General features: G+C 43.6%; 1 long non-coding RNA gene across 2 annotated transcripts in view; it reads right to left on the bottom strand.

Annotated features, from left to right (window-relative positions):
- Positions 1-1046: 1046 nt before the first annotated feature.
- Positions 1047-20797, bottom strand: part of LOC146049827 (uncharacterized) — a 161184-nt gene continuing 141433 nt past the window's right edge. The window contains exon 4 of one of the 2 annotated variants that reach the window (XR_014466213.1): positions 1047-2210. This is a non-coding gene — a long non-coding RNA (uncharacterized LOC146049827). Of the gene's footprint in view, positions 2211-7280; positions 7397-20797 lie in introns of those variants that run through there. The other variant, XR_014466214.1, reaches the window with a different exon arrangement.

Genomic DNA, 20797 nt, shown 5'->3' on the forward strand with positions numbered 1-20797 from the left:
TCACATAGGGTGAATTTGGTTGTCTAATGCAATAATGATAATTTTCCTTTCTGTATTTCAGGGTTGACGCAATAATATCTACAGTATGTAAAACACAGATTAGGGAAATATATTAGAGCCGCTGGACATGCTCCCACAGCAGCAAGTATACGCCAAGCCCCGTTCCCGAAGGCTTGCAAACTGTCCCAATTCCATTATTATAATGTTGGTAGGTATGGTATAAAGTCAAATAAGAAGTAAGTCATCAAATGTATGTGTTATAAGAAACAAATAATGCACCCACCAGTACAATATATTATTACAGTTATTAAATGTCACCTTGAACTGTGACCTGTATATAAGCACATGGACCAAAGCTTTATTATGGTGACAGAACTGTTAAATGGTTTCTACTGTACTATCCATATAATTTATGGGCGGGGTCTATTCTCTGTATTACAAGTACAACATAATCATAATTGCTGGCTCCAGCCCAACCTGGTCTATTGATTTATATTAATCACCTCACCCCTCCACTGTATACAGCCTTCTTCAGAGCCATTTTAAACACTACAGTAGTTTCAGGTAAATCGTATAATCCCGTAGAACCTCCGACTGTTACGTACTGTCATGGTCAAGTCCCTCCTGAGGAGCACATGGACTACAGCCAGGACCCAGTTTGCTTGTGGACTATCTGCCACCAGTCAGTGCAGAGTAAAGAACGCACATACTTACCATCACATCTCCGGTGAGTATTCAAGAGGCAGCCATCCCTCAGCCGCATACGCCATCTGAGGAGGTTTGCTGAAACGCAGCGGCACATCCACTCTGATCCAGGAGAGGTAACATATGCAGATACAATCTCCACCACAGGAGAAGTAGCAAATCACGCCAGAGATGGCTTAAATGGGAATATCATTTATAAAAAAGTACTTTGCCAGAACATTTTAATTTGTATTTTTTATTTGATGAGATTTTTCATCTGATCCACTTATACAGTGTATTAGAAGTTTAATGTATGTGTATATGATGCCATATTGATACATTAGAGTGTATATAGTCTTCATTATATATCTTGTTAAAGAAACCTGATATTTTAAGAAAATACATATCTATTTACCTTTAATTAATACAATATTAGTCTTGTCTCATTATATTATTACAGCACAGGGACTTTTCAAATATTTTGTAAATAGTATATATTTCATATCATCTGATATTTGCATGGCTGCCATCAGAAATGACCAGCCAATCAGCTCCTAGTTGTCATTTATCAAACACAGCCTGCAACATGGCAGTTAGGGACTGTTTAGCCGATACGTTGTCACGCCCCTAAATCACTTGACAGGCTTACAGTATATTAAAAACCCTCCCAACAATGTTTTAATTCCTGCTTAACATAACATACAGCAGCGACCAATCACAGTAGACTGTAGCTGTCATTTCTCTATTACTTTCTAAAAAATACCAAAATACTGAATCTGATTGGTTGTTGTGGGCAACAGATCACATGGCTTTTTTTGAAGCTTTAGAACATCTACCCTTTAGGGTGTAATCCATGATAGACATATAACATTCCTTCTGTTCTTCAGTAACCAGCATCTTAGCCCATCAGCATGTCCATTGTGTAAACGCTAGCATTGTAGACTAGTAGAATTACTGTAACATTGTCTGTCTTAGTAGCTGCTGAAATAATATTTTCCACTGTCCTTTATTATGTACTACAGTACATGTTATTGGGGCTATTATTGTGGTGGCATGAAGGGAAATGTCCCCTCTTCCGATTTCCACTGATCATGTTGTATAATTGCTTTGGTTATCAGTCTTTCTTGGCAATGCGGTTACAATGCTGACAATCAGGATGCCAGTGGTCCAAATCTTGGCACCAAAATCCTAAAAGACAGCCAAAACATCAGCACTGGAATCGAATAATCAGAGTGGGTGCTGTACCATAATCCTGTCAGCTGTAAATCCAATCTTAAGTATTCTTGGGTGTCCCAGTGTTAGGCTAGGGTTGGGGCGGGGGGGTTAGGCACTAGGTGGGCAAAGGTTTGTTGGGGGAGGAGTAGAGTTAAGGGGATAGGGGGAGAGGATAAGTAGACTACCCTTGCCCTTGTAAGGATTAGGATGCCATTGTCAGTCTTCTGACCGCCGATATCCCATCCACCGTTCACGTATGCTGAATCCATTCAGTAGTTACTTAAATTCCTTTTCAGCTGTGGAAAAAGGTTCTGAAATGACAGGAGAACAATTTAGACTCATGATAGCCTGATCTTAACTTCAAGTACTGTACAGTTCTATACTAAAGTAAATTATAAAACTAATAGCACAATAAAACAAAAAATTATAACTCTCTCGTTGTACCTATACCATAAATGTTATGTAATTTCCAGAAACACTTTGCTGCTAGACAGAGGCCTCTACATGCATCATTCGTACACATAGAGAAGGACCTTGGGGTGCTGGAATAGTAGATCTGACTTTATTTCAATTAGATTAACCATTTTTTTCCCCAGTGAACAGAGGACAATGCAACAAATCACCAGGTCCCGGCATCCACATGTCATGAGATGTGCCTAGACAAGTGCCACAAGAAATCACGGTGACTTTGAAAAATACATGAATGAACAGTCACATAGGGACGATGGCAGATGGCAGAAACGTCGTAGGCAATGGAGCTGCTCGGAGATAGAACGCTATGTGACAGAACCCAGCACAAACAGCTCACCAATATTTACACATATAAACCCACACCAACACAATGTGGCCGGAGTTTGACTGAAATCAGGTGGTCAAAAAAGTGAACGCGGGCGATAATATCTAGCCCGGCGTTATCGACTAACGGGCCGTGCATCGCTATCGCTATGGAGCATAGACACACGGCGATTTGCGCTTCATTTCTAAACAAGCTGGTCAGTTAGAAATGGGGCTATGTGTATGCCCCATAATTAAGAAAGGCAAATTAATATGTTAAGAATTTATCTTTCTAGAGTTGGATGACAATAATCATGAGTTAAATCACTAAAGAATATTTTAGTGGAGACTGAGGGCACCTTAAGGTGCCCATACACGTTACAATTATTGTATGCAATATTGTATACAATATCGCATCTCATCGCATCTCATCGCATCTTGGTTTTGTGTCTCATCGCATCTTAGTATGTGCTGTACTACAGATGGGGCAGGTCCCATCTTGGCAGGGGATGGCGATGGCGACGCCAGCCGCCATCCCCCGCCAGCGCCATCTGCATAGCGAGAAGGGGACGCGCGCGCACGAGAGGCGCGCGCGTCCCGCTTCCAGCGCTTCCCCCGGGCCGCCGACGGAGATTGAGACGCGCGTGCGCATGAGACGCACGCGCGTCTCAGTCAGATGGTGAGGCAGGCCACTGGCGGATCGCCAGCAAGGAATAGGCCTGCCCCATCTTTAGATCTCATCTCATTGCAAACCCAAGATGCAATGAGATGCGATATTGTATACAATATTGTATACAATAACTGTAACGTGTATGGGCACCTTTAGTTTTTTTTTTTTTTTATATTTTGCATGTAAAAATAAAAATATGTTATAAAGAAATATAAAGAAATAAGTGTAGCGACTCATACCAATGATGTGAAATGGTCATCGAGGTGCGAAACAGCCAAGAATATGACTTGTTCTCATGTATGGATAATTAATGTATGATTAATGGATTAGAAAGAAAATAATAATAACTGTTTATGGTTTAACTTTAATTACAACAGTTCTCATTTTATTACTGGAGAGAGCTAGCTGCGAATCGTTGATGAATTATTAGTCAGAGAATTAGTTAAAATCCAGCAGTTAATGGCTCTTGCTCCTCTCCGTGACCTGCGCAATTTCACTCCATTCAATTTCCCCGCATAACTGTATTATAAAACTTGGCATTTATTGCTGGTGTAAAATGAATATTAATAATGGGCGATGATAAAGTCCTCCCTCTTTGATTACACAAATATCATCAAGCTGACTACAGCACTTCCTCTGCCCTCCCTCCACCCACAATGATTTCCTCTCGCTCCACAGTTTACAGACCACGGCTCGCTTACGCACTGCCTCGTCTCTTGTTGAATGCAGCACAACAAAATGTTTGCTGTTTAATCCTGAAAATAAGATAGTAAAATGCCAAGCCGGCAACAGAGAACATCTTGATAATTGCTTTTTGTTTGTGTGTGTGATGCCAAGATACCAGCACGCATTGGGCATAATTTTGCACAGGTTCCAACTCACAGACTGAGACATTAAAATGATAGGATGGAATTTCATCTGTAAAAAAAACCCTGACAAATATGTTCTGTTCCATGGAATAACCCATTTGGTTCATTTTGCTGGTAATTCAATGTAAAGTATGTGTTTTTTTTGGAAGACAAAGGGCCTTATTCTGGTTGAGGTGGTCCATTCTGAATTCTTTCGGACGGCGACTTTTAGCTAACTGCGCATGCGTAAGCAACGCAATGCGCATGTGCAACGCTGTGTCTCCGCACTTGTTCTCAACAATACAGTCTACAAATGTCCACCGAACACTCTCGGGAAAGATGGGCGTAATATGGGCGTCATGTGGGCGTGTATAAGGACGCGGTTTTAAAGTGGGTGAAGATGTGGGAGTGCATGAACTGGGGTAGGCGTGCATTTGGACCAGACACCGAGCGCAAGTGAACCAACACGGCAGAAATCTTCGGTGACAACAAGCAGCTTTTACTTCTCGGAAGGCAATGGTTCATGCGCTAGGCATTCGGATCGCCCAATTAGTACGCCCGCACCTTAAACACTCGCAGCTGAGCACAATACAATCCAGTGATTAATTAAACACATTCCACAGGTTCAATTGGAACCACTAAGACAGGTAAAGGTGCAACAATGAACTAATAAAACTTAACATGATGTAAGGGTTAATCTCAATAGGAAGTAATGTGTTTAAGTGTCAATTAGGAAGTAATTGATTACACATATAAATAATATATACGTTTAGTAGGTACCATAATTGGATAAGTGTGTAATATGGGTGAAGCATGATTTCCGAATAGATTTGTGAGGTGGGAGCAAAAACACCAACTCGGTGCGAACGGTCAGATTCCCGTCCATTCGGACGCAGTAGGACCGTGCTGAATCTTTGTGTTCTGACCGCACATGGACGTGTGGATGCAGTCCGAAGACACGCCCTCTTCTTTGAAAGTCCGTCCGGACGGATACGGACGACATGTAGGCGTGTGTTCTTTGAAGGTCCAACGTGCGTTGCGTTCAGTCATTTCCAAACAAACGCGCATCCTAAAGAGTAAACTAGAATAAGGCCCAAAATTAGAAATGACTTAGAGAGGTATTCAATCCTGGCCGCTTTTTCCGCCTGTGGAAATAGTGGCCTTCGCTTATTCAATGCTGCTGTTTTCGACACCATTGGAGGCAGTTTCTGATAAAACAGATCTGGACGTGTTTCTGACTGTCGAGTTACAGTCGAGAGGAATGAAAATGGCCTGGAATTCTGACTACCGGGACGTTACGACAGTCGGAATGCCATATTGAATAACCCACTTTAACTGAAATCACACTTTTTCGTTACTGTACAAAAGGCAACATACAGTATCTGCAGTGTCAATTGAGTAATAAAATATAAGCGATGTAGAAAATGATATAACATTCTTATAATCCATTCTATATTTGCTACATTCAGAACTGAATATATAGACGGTCTGATTATTAATAATGTAACTGCTCACAGCCATGAATATTGACTAAGGATCAGAGGAATTACAGTGTGATGACAGAAGGTTGACATGAAATCATTGATCCCTATGAATGGTATTAAAATTCAGATTTGCTTATCATTGAAGTCTTTTACATGTGTGGGTAACAGTGACATAGAGGTTCTTTATTGATGGGTATATGAGTTTGGAATCAAAAGTTGTGTCCTGACCATAAATAGCAGAAAAATGTAAGTTTAAACGGAATTTATTCTTTAATATAGTCTCCATATACACTTCAACCTCCTGATTCCGTTTAGGAAAAAGTCCAGGGATTGGTCCTCAAAACAGCTCTGTACAGAAGAGATATGACATCATCATCAGATGCAAAAGTCTTCCCACAAATGCGTTCCTTAAGCTTATTAACCCATTACAGTCCATTTTCTTCTGCAATTCAAACAGTCTGGTAATAAATGTTTAAATTAATTGTCATTTTATTTTAAATTCCAAAATGGTTTACATTGAACGTTGAACGATGTTAATGTTCTTATGTTAAAGTGGCTCCCCATCTGGTCTGCTACTAGCGCTAGGGCGGTTGAGCCTGACTAGACGTTGGACCTGAAGGGGTTAAAGAAAAATAAGTATTTATGGGCCAAGTCCGGTGAATAGGGGGGGTGGCCACCCAATTCGGACCCTGCAGCATCAATGGCAGCCATTGCAATGTGATTCTTACGAGCTGGCAGATTGTCTTGGTGGAACAGGACCCTACATTGCAGTTTCCCCTCCATCTTCTAGTTGATGGCCTTGCAAACCTTTGGAATCAGTTGTTTAGAGTAATCACCTGTTATAATGTCTCCACAATCAAAATATTTAACAAACCCAATTCCATCTGCTTCCCAAAATTTGTTGGGAGATGAAGTTGAGTATTTTCACAGCATACACTGTCTTTACAACTCTGGATCGAAATGGTGAATCAGTCTTATCCATTTACAAGAACTGTTTGAAAACCCATTTGGATTTGCACAATAGGTGGCTTATAGACCCTCACAACATCGTAAGAGAAAAATGCATTGTTTCCCCCAACACACTGATTGCTATCAGTAACCAGATTTATATAATATATGGTAATAAAAATTAGAGATCTTTGTTACGTATATTTATGCAATTGTATGAATAAGCCCCCAAGCCATCGTCACGGCTTCTCTGTGTACAGGGGTCCCTGTTGCTATATCTAGGTGCAGGGTGTGGCACCCCAAAAGATCACACAAGCCAGAAAGCCCAGAGCAGCACACCAATGAAAAACTAAAATGTTATTAAATATTTCTGCCCCTCTAACCCTCCCTATCTAATGCCTAACACTAAACTTATCCCTCGCAGCCTTACCCTAACCCTCTCAGTTAATATCTTATCATATCCCTTGTCCCCATTATTAACCATCCCTCTTAATGTCTAACCCTAACCCCCCCCCCCTTTTAGTGCCTAGACCGCCACCACCCCTCTCGGTAGCCTAACCCTAACCCTCCCTTTCCATCCTCCGCCTAGTGCCAAAACCTAACGCCAACAGTCTGCTACCCCCCCCCCCCCCCCTGAATGGCCTTATGTCAAGCGACCACAACATACTTACGATCGGGATGCTGGCTTTAGGATTCCATCGCCGGTGTTGTGGTCACAGGTTGGGATTCCGACAACGGGTTTTCCGACTGCCTGCATCCCAGTCGCTGGCATGCTAAATAAATTCTGTTTATACATACTTCTATTATTACTATTTTAATTATTATCATATTTATGATGCCACTCAGACATTTGCAGCACCAATAGGAATAAAGGGTAGTTAATATAACAGAATAGCATAAATACAATATACATAAATGATACATAATTACCACTGTAGATATAGCTAGAATCAATTGAGAGTGGATTTAAGGGGAAGGATCAAAAGATAGAAGAGAGGGGCTGCATGTGGGCGCTAAAGAGAAGAGACGGAGAAGGGATACTGGATCAAGCAGAGATCCAGTAAGCTATGGTGAATAAGTGACATTTTTGGGATCCTTTACAACATAGGCTTTCAATTCTATCAAAAATTATTAACTTGAACTTCTGTAATATATTTAGCACCTCTGGCCTGTTATTTATTGCTGGACACCATTACCTGATTAGTTTCATATATGGTCCTCTCATCACTAGGGAATAAAAATTAGGTTAATTTAATGTAAATTCAAATGCACTTAGATCAGTTTTCCCCAGCAACCCAGCACCAGTAAAACCATTGCATATGGCTTTGGGCCTTATTCAGACTTAAATGAACAAAACCATGTGCACTGCAGGTGGGGCAGATGTAACATGTGCAGAGAGAGTTAGATTTGAGTGAGGTGTGTTCAAACTGAAATCTAAATCCCAGTGTAAAAAATAAAGCAGCCAGTATTTACCCTGCACAGAAACAAAATAACTCACACAGATCTAACTCTCTCTGCACATGTTACATCTGCCCCCCCCCCCCCCCCCCTGTAGTGCACATGGTTTTGTCCATTTAAGAAAAAATGTACTTTGCAGTCAAATTTGAATGAGTCCCTATTACAGCAGATAACTATCTTATAATACAAAAAGCTGTAGGACGGACCAGGGCCGGCGCTACCCACTCAGCAGCTCCTGCAAAGGGTGGTGCCATGCTTAAAAGGTGCTGTCTCTCTCCCTGCTCTGCTAAAGCTGCCTCAGCCCTCACTGTCACTGCCTCCTGCACGCTGCCCGCAGCGCCTGTCTGACAGCGGGCGGACGGCAGTATAAAGTGCTGCTCCCTGCACCGCGCACACACTGTCCTCCTCCTGCAACCTGACCCCTCTTATTCACGGACACTTGCGCTGAGGCATGTAGTGCTGTCTGCGAATACCTGGATGTCATGTCTGGATCCGCCCCTTACCCATTGCTCCCTGCGCCTGTCAGCTGTCAATCAAATGACAAACAGGCAGCAGCGCCGCCTCCCCTTCCTTCCCTCTTCTCAGTGTGCTGTGCCAGTGCAACTGCCAGTCCTCAACACTCCGCCCCCTCTATCTCCTCCCCTCTTCTTCTATCTCCTCCTTCTCTCCCCTCCTTTCCCTCTCAGTCACGAGTGCTGCACATACTTTTTGTACTGCTTTCAGATTGCATGCATGCCGTGCGATGCAATGCGATCTAGCCCATAACGTATGCAATTCTCGCAGCGTGTATGGGCACCTTTAGTGCCTGCAACATTTTGCGGACACAGCACTGAGATGGCTTATGCATACAATCGAGCTGCAGCTTGTTGCAATGGCAATGTGAAAGGGCGCAAAATGTATGCTTTGCAGGAGGGCGCCGGACACCCTAGCACCGGCCCTGGGACGGACTATAGATCTCTAAAATGTAGAACTGCAGAACATGTGCGCAATATAAGGAACAAGATAGAAACACAAAAGGGTAAATTTACTAAGATTTATCTCTATTGAAGATATTAAAGGTCAGATTCTACTCTATTTATTTTGCGCCTTTTAGAAGATAATAGATAGAATCTGGTGGGTTGCTAGGGACAACAGCCCATATATATCCCCTTAACTGGTTCGCCTCCTTTTTTTTTTTTTTAAATGTGCTCAACACAACAGAAAAATGTTTAATGTGTGCATACACACAGTTTTCCTCAGATACAATAACACTTAATAGTCTGATTGGGATCCGATATGATATCCCGGCGGTCGGGATCCCGGCGGTCGGAATCCCGACACTGGAATCCCGACCGCCGAAATCCCGACAAGGGGGGGACATGGATCGGCCCCCCTTGCGGGCTCGCTGCGCTCGCCACGCAGCGGGCCCGGTGCCTCGCTACGCTCGGCACGCTATTATATTCTCCCTCTATGGGTGTCGTGGACACCCACGGAGGGAGAAAGTTTCGGGATTTCGGCGGTCGGGATTCCAGTGTCGGGATTCCGACCGCCGGGATCCCGACCGCCGGGAAAGTAACCGCATCCCTCTGATTGTTATGTCACTACGTAACAATCAGACTATCAACTATATTAAGCATTTTTTATCTACGAGGTTCACCCCTGACAAAGCCGAATGGTTTGGTGGAAACTATAACCACAGTTCTGTTGCCGCTGGAATTGGACATTACCAGGGGCGGGCTGGGCCAGGAGGCAGGGTGCCATGTGCCCCCCAGGCCACTCTGTTACCTAGTGTCTTGGGCCGCTGCGACATCGACTTAATTCAAGTCACTGCAATCACCTCCATCCTCCCCCTGCGCTCACTACTATACAGAGCGCACCACTGACTGTGCAGCGCAGGCTTCCTCCGGCTATTTGGAAGCGCCTATTTGTTATGCGGCAACGGCCGCCAGCCAATCATAACTCGTGTTCCGGCAGCCGCGGTGATTGCCGGGATGCGAGCTTGAATTGGCTCACAAACTGGAGCCATATTTGAAATGGCTGCCGGAGGGGTTAGCAGCGGCGACTGCAGCGTCAGTCGGCTGGGGGAGACCCGGGAGAGTGCTGAGCGGTGGCAACATCTATGACAGCCACCCCAGCCCCTGCAAGACAAAGGTAAACACATGGCCCCGCCCCCTCTTTTGTACTTTCCTCCCCTTCCACCTTCCCTGCTGTTAGTAGGGATGTGTCAGCATCGTAGCACACCTGCCCTGGCCCAGCAGTGACAGACCCCTCACTCTCTTTAATGAGTGATGAAGTACCCAACTTCCTTATGTCCTGTGCCAGCCTATTCCTGCTGTACCCATCTCCCACCTAGGCTCTCCTCTAATACACATCACTCCTTGTCCTAATAAAGTAGTTCCTCCTTTCCCCAGATTCTACCGCAACCTGCATATTTCTGCCCTTCCTAGCACCCTAGGTCTCCCTAGTGCCCTGTGTCTCTACCCAGTACTTCAACATCTTTGCAGCCACTGATTATGGTACGGAACTAAAGTACTGTGTCCACGCCACCCTCCTGTGTCAGCGCCACCATGTATTACGTTTAGTAAAGTTATATATATATATATAAATATACACACACATGTATGTATGTATGTATGTATGTATGTATGTATGTATGTATGTATGTGTGTATAGATACATACAATTTTTTTTACTAAGAACCTCCATTTTGGCCTTTAGTTATGGGCCGGTGCTCTGTATTTGCCCCCCAGGCTAGAAGTTGCCAGCCAGCCCCTGGACATTACCACACTCAAAATCGGAAGACACCACTTTGCATCCCAAACTTCATTCCAGCAGTAAATAAGAATGTGGAAACAATGGCGATTGGTTGCAATGCAATCAATACTAGCAGCATATTCTCATGGGAATCCCAGACCACTAGAGGTGTCCATACCAAGTTTTCGCTCCAAAATGGAACTGCTTTTGGAGATTGGGTTTTGATTGCCTGAGGCAGGCAAAATAAAATTCTAGATAACCCAAAGCTTTTTGGGGCTAATTGGATAGCCCCCGACGAAACAATAACCGTTGGTAATTGGATACCTTCCATAATTTGTTTTACACAAGGTTCTTAAAATATTAAGTACACTAATAACATTTCCATTGTCTCTAAAACAGACATTTCCAAACTCTGCCATTCCAGGTTTTAAGAATATCTATGTTTGAGCGATACTACTCTGACCCAATTTTGTACTACAAATTTTGGAAATCACCTACATATCTACTACTAACGCAGATTGAATTTTAAGGATATATGATGATTTTATGGTCCGTCATTAACCCAGAGCTGGTTATCTCTCAAACTGTATGTATTTAACTTTTTGGCTTGTTTTAATTGACAGTTTTTCCAAGCCGATGAATAATTGACACATCCAAAAACAGGAGAATCTTTAATATTACTCATTGGCTAATTTGTGAAATCAAATTAGTTCTGTATGTTATCAGATGGGTAAAATGCCTAGGATGTGAGGACAGCTGATGGCGTTACCCAGGTTTCGAATATTGAGAATATGCCCTCAATGTTCTCGGACTTACCTCTACCACATATGGTCAGTTTTAGCTGAGCATGCACATTACAAATGTTGTACTATGCAAATAGGATATACGCCCAACTTAGTTAGCATCATGAGCAAAAAGTGTCCCATATTCTAAGAGCCATATGTCGTTTGTCCTGACTTGTCCTTTACCTTGATAATGTTGGCTTCATATTTAGTAGACTTTATATTTGATTGGCTTTTAAATGTCACTATTTCATTTTGCTGATGTTGGGAATTATGCACATTACATTGCACTTATGAATTCTTAGTACAGTATATTCCTGAAATTCAATATTATATTTTTATAAAAAAGGGATGAGCTTTTTAATAAATGTTGGCTGATGGTGCGTAAATTGATGATCTAGCCCAGGCATGTCCAAACTATGGTCCTCCAGCTGTTGTGAAACTACAAGTCCCATCATGCCTTGCCACCGATTTGCTATTAGGGAATGCTAAAACTATGGCAAGGCATGCTGGGATGTGTAGTTTCACAACAGCTGGAGGGCCACAGTTTGGACATGCCTGATCTAGCCAAATAGATGCCTCCTATATAATATTTTCATACAGGAATGTAGTACTATATATGAATTAAATATACTAGAAAATAATCAAGTGCGCTAAAAAGGTATAGGGGGTATTCAATCTTTCCCTTGGAAATTGACAGCCATGTTTCCAGCACATTTATAACATACAAGATAACATGTATGTTTATATGTGCTAAGCGGTCCTCCTACAGTTCATGGTTGGTACTGCAGGCCATGAACCGCAGGCACCACTGGTTATTAGGCACATTTAGAGCTGGATAGATTTGCACTCTAAACATTGGTAGTTAAAAATCAGACAAAAAAACATTTATGTATGGAATTTAAATGGAGAAAATCATTTAGTAAAAGTAAATACTCATAAATTCAATATTATTTGGTGCTAACATAAATATGAATTAACCTTTTGGTTTAATTTGAATTCAGAAACAATCTAGAACTACAATTTAATGCCAATGAAGAATAAAGGTTTGTAGCATACTATACTTATTATTCAATGATGAGCTTTAAATCACAGAATATCTCTCAAGTAAATGAATACAGTATATGTACTATATTTATTTATAAAGAATGTGGGACATATCATCCAAATAATGAATACAAGTATATTACTGTGAAAAGAACAAGAATATTACTTTAAGGTGTTTATTTACTAAGATTGGAGTTCTATTGAAGATGGAGTGTGACATTTAATAGGATGCGAGTTTTAGTAACATTTCAAAATAGCACCGTATTGCACAAAAAATGCGATGTGGTGCGAATTTGTGACACAGTAATGTGAGATTTCCGGTGCAGGTCATGTGCGATTTTTTAACCAACCGGAATGCGAATTACAACACTGCCAACACAGCAGTGTAATGATTGTTTAATATGTAAATGAACACATAATAGCACTATACATAGTGCCCAATCATTGACATAAATTAAAATGTACTTACCAAGTAGCCAGCCCTCTGGCTTTTGATGGTCCTTGAATCGGTCCCAGAGGGCTGAGTGACGCAGAATATAGGCATCATGGCAGTTCCCTGGGTAACCTGAAACCACACTGAGTATTTTGAGGTTGGCATCACATACCACCTGCACGTGAAGAGAGTGACGCCCAAGCCTATTGACGTAGACGTGTCCCCTCTCGTGCGGTGCCCAAAGCCCAATGTGGGTGCAATCTATGGCTCCCAGCACTCAGAACGTGGGAATCTGATGTATGTGCGACACAACTTCTTGAAAGCAAGTAACATTTTACTTAAATGCTTAGAGAAAGTGGCTTGTGAGACCCCCAACGACCATGAGGTCACAGCCTGAGTGGAGCTTGTGGCCAAGAAGTAGAGGGCCCACATTAATTTCTGCAGCCCAGACACTGCATAGTTGTCACCCGCGTAAGGGTCCAAATCATCTCTCATCTGCTCATATAAGTTCAAAAGGTTAGTGCGGTTCAGCCGAAACATCCCCACAACCGTTTGACCAGAGAGGGAGTCCAGGTACAGCCTAGCACAATACCTACGTGAAGCACGCGGGGTACCTGGATATGGCGGCAGCAGCCTCCCTTCTCCTGCGCAGCTCCTCCAAATGACCAAAGTCACAAACAGCCAGCTCCACACCACTCTGAACAATCTCCATCTCTCAAACCCCTGACAGGTGTCCTTAATGATGTTTGGGTATATGTAGGGGAGTTTATGAATAAAATTGTGGACACCTGTGTGAAAATGAACCATTTCTGCATTTGTACAAAGTTGCTTTTGGGTCAATTCGCCCACCAGGACCTGGTCTGCATCAGTGGCGATTTTTTGACACTTTTGAAAAGTGAACTCCGTTAGCACAGTCCATTCAATAAGCGATTTGTATACTTTTCAATGCGAAAACATCTGGATGTGAAAAAAATGCGAATTGAAACCGATAAGTAAAAAGTGCGATTTATCGCACAAAATGTGTGATTTACGTGACTTAGCGCACTCTATTAAGTAAGCAGTTTCGCCAAAATGTGCAAAAACGCCATTTGGTTGCCTAAATATCTCACAAATTCAACTAGCGCATCCTATTAAATGTCACCCAGAATGTTGCTTTTGGCAACCAATCAGATTCCATCCTATCTTCAATAGATCTCCCTTCTCAGTAAATAAACTCCAAAGAAAGAATATTCTCTTCTGCTGTGGTGAGTATTAAAACTCCCCGACGCTCAACTGTAGGGTACTACAGTATGCCCAGGGGCGGATTCAGGGGGGGGGGGGGGGCACCCGGGCACGTGCCCCCCCCTGTCATTTATTTTGTAGCTGAGGACCAGGGCTTTCCAACGAGCCCAGCCCCGTGTCTCTAGCCCCCCGGGAACCGGAGATATCGCCTGGCAAACCTGTAACGTTTTTTTTCCCATAGGATAATATGGGACCCATCAATTCCGACCCCCACCCGGTTCCGACGGCTGCCAGTTCCCACCCTGGTATCACAGAAGCTTGTGGTTGATTTCATTCAATTCATCCAAATCGCTGGGCCTTCAATATGATACCAGGCTGGTCCAAATAGGTCAATCGGTTCCAGAGATATTGCGTGTAAACCGATTTTTTATTTTTGAAATGTAATTTCATGGCTGTTCATGTTCTTTGAGGGCAGATTACTCTGGAACCAAACGTTCCAGTTTCACTGGACCAAAATCATTCAAAGCCCACTCAAAAGTTCTTCAATATAATACTTGTCTCATGTAAATGGGTCAGTTGGTTCCGAAGATAAAGGCGGTTAAATGAGATAACTGGTTAAAGGGGGGAGGGGTGGTTTTCTCTTCCCCTCACACCAGAAAATGCAGGGACTAGGCTGGTGTAAAAGGGGCCAACCTGGGAATGCATTTTCTGGTGTGAAAGGGGTATTATTTCAAATAGCCGGGACCTGCAGTGCTCTGAATACAGCCAGGCTCTGCCACTGTCAGTGGCTATCACTTCTGCTGTCCCCCATTTACCACGAGCATGTATTCCCCCTTGGCAATGAGCATGTAATCCCACATGGCAACGAGCATGGAACCTCTGGCAATGAGCATGGAACCCTTGGCAATGAGCATGTAGAGAAACAGCACTTATGTAGCATAATTTTTAATAGGCATTATGGTGTTTGGCATAACACATAATAGACATAATGGCGTGTAACTCAACGTGTAATGGACATTATGGTGTAAATGTTTAATGCGAGCCTTTGGTGGACAATGTCCCTGTTTATGAAGTGTATTGTGAGTTTTGGCTTAATCTGTGTGGCATTATGTGAATTCTGGCTCAATCCGTGTGGCATTTTATGCATTTGGCTCAATCCGTGTGGCATTATGTGAATTTTGACACAATCCATTTGGCATTATGTGAATTTTGACACAATCCATGTGGCATTATTTGAATTTTGGCTCATTCCATTTGGCATCATGTGTAAGGGGCAAGTATAATGGGGTCTAGTATTTTGTTGCATAATGTGTAGAAGTTGTATATGGTGTTTTGACACGCCCCCTGTTGAGTGGCCACACACCCTTTTCCGGAGCGCGCCTTCGGCGCGCACACAACTACATCCTTCACTTTTGTCGCCATGGTGGGCCTGCGTACTTTAAATGCCAGAGCCTATTTTTAATTCCATTCCCACCCTCTCCTGCCGCTCTCTTAGCATGTACACTGGTACCACTAACACCGCCCCTCCCCCACCCAAACCCTTTTTTTATCATTGGTGCCCCCCCTGTCATTTTATCCTGGATCCGCCCCTGCGTATGCCCCTTATAGGGAGTAATCGTCTCCGCTTCTCTACCTCCCTCACAGGATTGTACTGTTATGATATATATAGATTCATGGTGGCTTTCCTTTCAAGGTGATCACCGAGATGTTAAGCATATGGTCAGAAGAAAATATAATGATAGACCTCGTAATGGACCTCCTTGAAAGTTCACTCAAGCAATCACACAGTTTATCTGGTTGTCATTGTACATCATGATACTTCTGACTACACAATTTCCCCTCTCTAAGCATCATCTATTTTCCTTAGATCCAGTGGTTAAAGTTAGGGAAAACCAGATGGAACTGAGTTCTACCACCTGTAATTGTGAGATGGATCTAGTTCAATCTCCATCTTAGCCCTGCACAGTAATTCTAACAGAAAAGCATTTTAATGTGCAGGGGGTGCTGAAAACCCTACCACTGGCCCCTGCCTAATGGGGGAGAGGGGGGGAATTTAGGTGGCACAGGGAATTTAGTTCAGCCACAATAAACCATCATGAGCTGCAGCTTATCAGGGATTGTGTTGCATTTGCTTTAGACAGGTGAAGTAAAATCCCTGAAAACAGCCCTGATTTTAGCTGAAAACCATTTTTTTTCTAGTGAACACCCAGAGGATTCATTGAACCTGTGTGTTTTTAGTAGAAAAGGTATTTCTTTTTCGGGTGACCATATCTGAAAAAAAATCAGAAACATTTAGGAAAAACTTGTTTTTTCGCTGCAGATGTTTCACAAATATTCTGTAGAGGTTTGAAAATGCCATGGCTACTTACTGTATGTCTTTTACATGTCTTTTGTTTAACAAACTCTTCTTCCTTTGATCACTTATGTCTGGAAGCTTAGCAGACCTTCCTCAAAGTCCAGAATGTCTCCCAATATGCCAGGAGCATCTTTGACATTGGAGAAAAATACAATGTGTTCTCAGGAATGGCCCAGATCTCCACCCACTGAGCCTTTGTGTACCAATCCATGCACTTCCAAAACAGGTGCATTTCAGCAGAAGTTGTCCTTGTTGGCAGAGTATATAGCGGTGCTTGTGGTGTTGTCAGAGTATATAGCGGTGCTTGTGGTGTTGTCAGAGTATATAGCGGTGCTTGTGGTGTTGTTAGACTACACACTTGGTAGCTTAACCAGGATTGTGGTTTATTTGTAGTGAGCACAGAGTTAATAGTCATCAAAGGGTTAACTCTAAGGTATATATGCAGAATATAGCAGTTATATATATATATATATATATATATATATATATCATAGGCAGGTGTACACAGGTGTATTGGAGTAAGTATGGTACTTATCGTATCCTGTAGCGGAAGGATGATAGATGGTTCTATTCAGTAGAAGTCTGCACAGCACTTCAGACTTGAAGATTTGGTCTGTGATGACAGCAGGGCTAGCACTGGCAGTGCTGAGTGCGGGGGAACTCTCAGGTGGTGACTGACAGTGGGGCTCAGGATGCGCTGGAGGGTTATAGTAGCGCCATCTTGTCAGCTCTCTAGTACGCTGCACATCACGGAATCTCTGTCTCCTCAGCAGCACTGGCTACACGCACAGACAGCGCGGGACACCACTCTCAGGTAACTTAAGGTGCGCTTGTTACTCACCGTAAAAGACGCACAAACCATAAGAACAGGTCGCAGGGGACCGGGACCGCCTACTGGCAGATTGTGGAAATGCAGTGGAAAAATACCCTATGGGGCTGATGCTTCCCCAGGGACAGGTGCCGAGGGCACCATTCTAACAGTCCTGACAAAGGGGGTGAAATGTAATAGGATGAGAGATTCAGAAAGTGAGAGATTTGGTAAGAAATCTACAATTTCTTACCAAATCTCAATTTTTTGAAGCGGCAATCATTTACACTGCAAAACCAGTGTTTGATTTTGCAGTGTAAATGATTGCCGCTTTAAAAAACTGGTTTTCACATCTCATTTCACAAGGATCTAATTATGGTGATAAACTCCAAGCTACAGATCAACAGTTTTCTCATTCGTGAATAGTCTTCTGCCTCTTTGTTTTCTTTTCATCTTTCTGGCAAACTTGAGCAATATCTTCTGTACTTGTGGACTTTCACGGCTCCCATCGCATGCCATCGCATGCCATATGTAGTGGCATGCGATGGCATGCGATGCGATTTGATTTTCCCGTGTTTTTGTGCATTTTTTATAAAATCGCATGCGATCTGATGCGATGTCATTTTTCACTGATATTATGGACATGAGTTGACATCATGTAAAATGCACCCCAAATTTTTCACACTGTACCACCCCCACTATCAACGCCAACCCGAAGCGTGGCGAGCGCAGCGAGCCCGCGAGGGGCGGCGGTACGCGTCCTACTACCTTTTCATACCCCCACTATCCACGTCGGCGTGGAGTTGAGAATAGAAAGTGTGGCGAGCGCAGCGAGCCACCGAGCTCGAAGCGTGGCGAGCGCAGCGAGCCCTGCGACAACGCCACACTTTCTATTCTCAACTCCACGCCGACGTGGATAGTGGGGGTATGAAAAGATCATAGGATGCATACCGCTGCGCTCGCAACGCTTCGGGTTGGCGTTGATAGTGGGGGTGGTACAGTGTGAAAAATGACATTTGGGGTGCATTTTACATGATGCCAACTCATGTCCATAATTTCAGTGAAAAATGACATTGCATCGCATGAGATCGCATGCGATCTCATGCGATGCGATGCGATTTTTCCCTGTACGATGCACATCGTGGGAGCCGTGAAAGTACACAAGTACCATATCTTCTTTCAGACATTTTTTTTTGGATGGGGGGGGATTTGCGGATAGTGGATAGAAACACAAGCACATCTTTGTGTCTCGTAATATTTACACATCTGAGATCCCACTGCCTTTATTCACACTGAGCCCTTGGAAACCTTAGATCATCCCAGTTGCTAGGTCTTGCAGAAACCATCACTCAGCTTTTTTCACCTTACTCTATGTATTCCCTGCAACTCCATCAATGTTTGAGGCCCTGGGCATAATACAGACCTGTGCAATAGGCTGCACCAAACGCCCCCCCTCCCTGCAACCAGCACCGCCCGCATCCCTTCCCTAGCATGCGGCGTAAGGGGACAGAAATCATTAGATGGGCGAAGGGACGCCAGTCACTTGCCCCAAGCATTCCCAGGGGAACCCCCAGCATTTTCACGGGACCCCCCCCCCCGCCCCCATCCCTCCCCTAGACATGCAAACAGATACCATGGCAAGTGTGATACTCGCCGAAGATGTCTGCACACAAATACCTTCATGCACATGCGCGTACCCCCCCCCCTCCCCAACATCGGAACAGGGCTGAATTCATCCCCTTCCGATCAGGCCTGAATTAGACCCTGTATCCATGCATTGCCCAGGAAGTCCCATGGTGCTGCAGTGATAAGCACAAGCTGTTGTACAGCGGAGCATTGCAGGACATCTCAGCACTAACAGGGTTAAGCTTTTAGAAGTGAGCGATAAAACTCATTGTCACGCAGCAGGTCTCCAGCAGCGAGGGGCGGCCTTGATGTATAGCTCTGACATTTTATGTTTGTAACACTTCTACTCTGTCACTGCAATGTCCTGTTAAGTGATGAAGAGAGGCCATTGTCTACTCATCAAAATACATCACATTACGGTTCTCCTTCCTGAATATCAGTATCCGATAAGCGCAATAGAGGGTAAAAGTAACATTTACAGTATATACCGATATGTCCCGGAGCACTATAATACAAGGAGACACATCAAGTAACACATCTTGTACTGCTCTAGGGGAAAGTCAGATTGGGTTTCGGTAATATTTGTCATCAGACGTTCCCATTGGGAGGATCGGCGAGGCTCTTACCCAGTTCTCACAATTAGCACATTATTTTACACTAGTACACATTTTATCTGTTACCGCAGACGCCTAATTACTGAGGCTGGTTCCATTTCAAGTCTATTACTCTATTCAGGATAAGAAAACATAATAATGGCCACAATGCCACTATAAATAGTAATGTAGGTGTTTGGGTGATACATATCTCTGCCGCTCCCAGCTTAATTAACAATAATTAATGCTGATCACAACACACAGAGCTGTCCAAACACCATCTAGATACTGTTCAGTGAGCAGGATCTAACACCCAGATATACCGGGACTTACGGAGCATGCACTGCAATCTGTCCCCGTGCACAGCTGTTAACCTCTAATATGCGGACTCTGTAGTCAGGAGCAGTAATGTCATGAGGGGGTGGGTTGGTTTATGTATAAAGAAGCAGGACTTTATATGGACAGAGAATTACACAGATTGCATGAGTGTTAGTAACCCAGCATGTGACCTCTTATATACCTGAATAAGATTGTAGGCTGAGAGTGGTCAGCCATGAGTGAGCCGTGAGTGAGCCGTGAAGGAGACAGCTTTGCCCTGGCATTTTTCTCAAAGGAAGAGGAGGATCCAGGGAGGCCATCGCCTAGGGAGCTTCTTGTCCTTTGCAGCAGCTTATCCTGGCAGCGGGAATATTACTCATTCCCGTTTACTTGCTGCATAACATGAGAAGGTTCATATATCAAGCAATCTTTATTAGTGTTCATGTAATTCACTTGTCTGGACCGGTGTCTGCAGGATGCACACTGCAGTAAATGCATGGAACCTCTATACCAGTGTGAAACAATCAGAACCCACTGAAGACACATGGGAAACCCCTTTCACACCACACAAAAAACCCAGGTCCGACCCGTAGTGTTGCCATGTCGACCCGGGTCACTGTGCGGTGTGAAAGGACCTTTTGAAAAATCCCGGGTCCAGCAACCCGGATTAAAAGAAGGGTTTTACCTAGGTCAGACCCGGGTTGCTGGACAGTGTGAACGGGTAACCCTGGTCGAGTGACCGGGGTCCCGTTCACACTATATGGAGAAGGTAGTGGCCTCCTCCCCCTGCCACCCGATG

The sequence above is a fragment of the Crinia signifera genome, chromosome 12 (assembly GCF_055691185.1).
Source record: "Crinia signifera chromosome 12, ASM5569118v1, whole genome shotgun sequence".
In the NCBI taxonomy this organism is placed as follows: domain Eukaryota; kingdom Metazoa; phylum Chordata; class Amphibia; order Anura; family Myobatrachidae; genus Crinia; species Crinia signifera.